General features: G+C 38.7%; 1 protein-coding gene across 2 annotated transcripts in view; it reads right to left on the bottom strand.

The window, feature by feature from the left end:
- The window catches only part of Plppr1 (phospholipid phosphatase related 1), a 287229-nt gene that overhangs the window by 169751 nt on the left and 113865 nt on the right, over positions 1-3613 (bottom strand). The window lies entirely within an intron of this gene.

Here is a 3613-nt window from a genome sequence, read left to right as displayed (position 1 = left end):
AGATGACTGTAGTTGTGAGAGGTGAAGCTGGTGTGATTATAAAGATGACTGTAGTTGTGAGAGGTGAAAGAAACCTGAAATACATGTAACTGATGTTGGTGAAACAGAGGAAGAAAAAAAAATAACAATATAAAAACATTCAAAGATACAGAACAAGAAAACAATCCTGAACTAAAGGCTTAAAACTCAAGATAAAAAATACACATAATGTTATGGAGGTAGGAAGAGGAGCTAGAGGGATGATACTTTCCCTAGAAAGCCTGGTGTGGTACTGATGAGGTTTTTAAACTCCCAAATATGAAAATAAAAACAACTATAGTTATTATTCATAAGAGGCAAAGAGAATAAAAATACATTGACCACTAACTTCTCTATGAAATATAGTCAAATAATATGAATAGAGTTCTACAAAGAAAAAACTATGGCATAAGAATTTCATGGCCAGCCAACCCATTCTATTTGGCTAACTCTAGTGAATGCCTGGTGTGAGAGCCCACTGTAGGGAAAGGCAAGCCGCTATAGATCCCAAATGGATGGAAGACAACCAGAGGGATTGCACAACTCAATAGAAGATTGCACTTTACATGTATAATTCCATCAGGTGAGACAGCAGTGATCATAGGTCAGAAATTTTCAAAGGCTGAGCTCTCTGGGAACCAATATTGTGCTTGAGGAAGATTAATCTGGTGGGAATTTTAGGATGGGCAACAGATCATATGTAGGGAGTATTCCTAAGGTTAATGTATGAGGAGGACTTTCCTGACATCATTAAAAGAGGAAAAGGAACTAGAGCAAATATCTGAGATTTATTCCAGAAGGGAAGGTCTAAGCAAAAGAGTTTTGGCAAATAGATGCAAATGAGAGGCTGGAGGGGGTGAGTTAGACTAAACACTCAAGTCTGGCTTCTGGGAATTGCTGGTAACAATTCTCCAGTCTTGTGGGGTTTCCCTGAGTTAGGTGTGCAAGAAGCATTACATTAGAGGCAGATAAATACAGATCAGGTCAGCAGAATCACCGCGACTAGAGCAGGGTCCACAGATGGTGAAACTAGAGAGGACAGTGAAGGAGATGAGGGTTCAGGGCTGTTTAAACTGATGTGCCACAGGCACATTCCTGAGGGGCGCACAGGGACTACACAGCTCTCTTCACAGATATGACAAGATGTAGAACATCGACCACCATAGACTTCATCCAGTCCTTCCTGTCAGAGGGGCAGGTAGACACCATCCTAGCTGCACACACATAGGAGGACACACAGTTTTGCCCACTCTCTCACAAAGTGAGCATCTAAGTTTGTCTTCAACTGTGACCATGGTGGACAAAATACTTTCATCTATAAGAAAAGGGTAGCAGCTGGGGTTTGACTGTTAAAACAAACTCTGAAATAAAAGCATGTTTGGATTCTTATTCCATTTCTACCATATTCTGGGTGGCACTGGGCAGAGGACTTACTTCTGCTGAGCCAGCTTTACATATTTTCTCAGAGGGTTCTGGTGAGGATTTCATAAGGTAGAATGAGTAAAAGAGATAGAGAGGTCTAGATATACCAACATGTGATATGTGGGCCTGTGAAACCCACCCATCCACATACCTTCTGCACAATGGCTGGTTTCCCACAAAGCCACCCCCAGGTTCCAAGCTATGCCCCTCCCTACTCCTGTTCATGTAGATACTCACATCCCCCTTTTCTTTTGAAGTCCTACCTCTCCATCCTGTTTTCTGAATCTCTTTCTTTCTCCTAAATTCTGCTTTGCATCCTTCTTAGTTACAGGGTGTCTGCCTCTAGTGCCTTTTTTGTATTCTATTCCCCTCCTAAGGGCTAAAAAGACATGGAGCCAAAAAGGTGCTTGGTCCAAACACTTTGCTGATTCCCAGGGCAGATCAAAATCACAGGGTTATGAAGAAGCATCATGACTCAAGTGACTACTTTTTCTAATGATAGCCCAAAATCAGAGAGAGAAGGGGGGAAGGGAGTAAGGAAAAATGAATGAGAGAAAGAAAAAACCCCATAATTACTAAAGAAAGCCCTCACTGTGAACATCTCTCATAATTCATAAATGCACAGACTTTGAAAATATACAAGACTACTAGGCACTGGGGAAGGTTACACTGTGAGCCACAGAGAGCAGCTTGTGTGTGAAGTTCTTAGGAGGCCATCAGACCAGCTAACACACACTTGTAAGCACAGAGCCTCTTTTGTAAGGTGAGGACTGAAGTTGTTCTCAGGCCACAGAGGCAGTCTCTCTTTAGTTCTAATGTTGACAAGTGTTAAAACTGCCAAAGGGATGGTTTTACCCAATACCGTGGTCTAGCAGTACCCTGGTCTTTTATTTTTTAAATTAAGTTAGAAACAGAGATAGTTTAAGATTCTTATTATATGAGTTATGGATATAAGTCTGAAGCTGGACTCAGTAGCAGTTTTCTAAAGGAGATACACTTTCTTCCCTGTGGGATCTTATCCAGGGAGGGTGAATACTGGCTTAGTATCAGAGACTTCTTCATCTAAGACTACTTTCAAAGCTCATTTTTAAACACAATAAGAATCCACCTGCTTATTTAACCAAACATTTAGTCAACCAGCATTTACAGAGTATCCATAAAGGTGGCAGGCTCTAGGCTAGTTACAAAGTGCAGAGGTAATGACATTGTGATATTGTAGCTCGTCAAGGCAAGAAGCATAAATACTTATGCTACACTAAAGAAATATGAAAAGACAAAGTTCTACAGTCACAGAAGAACAATTAATTTTGTTCAAATAGGATGATGGGAACACTCCCAAGGAGGTTAGGTTTACACAGGGGTTTTCTTTCCCCACTTTCTTTAATTCATGGATATATTTTTCTTTTTTAATATATAACTTTAAATTAAAAGCAATTTCTATTGTAGTGAACCATTAGGAAGGATTTGAAGAGTTATCATATTCCTTTTTTTATATCACAGTAAGTGGGATTCCTTTAGTATAGTTACATTTACCTTCTTATACTTTAAAAGACATTTTAAAAATAATAATCAGTGAGATGTTGTCTTGGTGACTAACTTTAGACACACACCTGAGTAAGCGTGATACTGAAACATACAGATGGATAGTTTTATCAAATTATAATATAAAATTGGATAAAAATAAAAATAAAAATTCTATATGTGATATGAGATTATCAGCATGAAATGTGAATATGGATCTTAGCAGACAAATAAAAATAGTATACTATATATATATATATATATATACAGTTTTAAATATATATTGTGTATATGTTTTAAAACTATATATACCTTAGAATGGCTAAATTTGACACACAGAAGGTCTTTATATGCACCTTTATTTGTGGTAGGGACACTTAGTATCTACTTTCTAAGATGTTTTCAAGGGTATAGTACATTATTAATAGCTACAACCACCATGGAATATAATAGATTTGTGGAGTTAATTCTTTCTATTACCTGAGATTTTACTGTGAGTACTCTCCTTTCATTCCTTCCAGCCCTTGGTAACCACCATTGGATCTCTGCTTCTATGAGTTGTAAGAACATAAGGGTGGCCAGGCGGTGGTGGTGCACACCATTAATCCCAGCACTTAGGAGGCAGAGGCAGGCGGATTTCTGAGTTCGAGGC

The sequence above is a fragment of the Mastomys coucha genome, unplaced genomic scaffold (genome assembly GCF_008632895.1).
Source record: "Mastomys coucha isolate ucsf_1 unplaced genomic scaffold, UCSF_Mcou_1 pScaffold18, whole genome shotgun sequence".
NCBI lineage: Eukaryota > Metazoa > Chordata > Mammalia > Rodentia > Muridae > Mastomys > Mastomys coucha.
The sequence above is the reverse complement of the archived record's forward strand: the minus strand, read 5'-3'. Positions and strand labels throughout refer to the sequence as shown.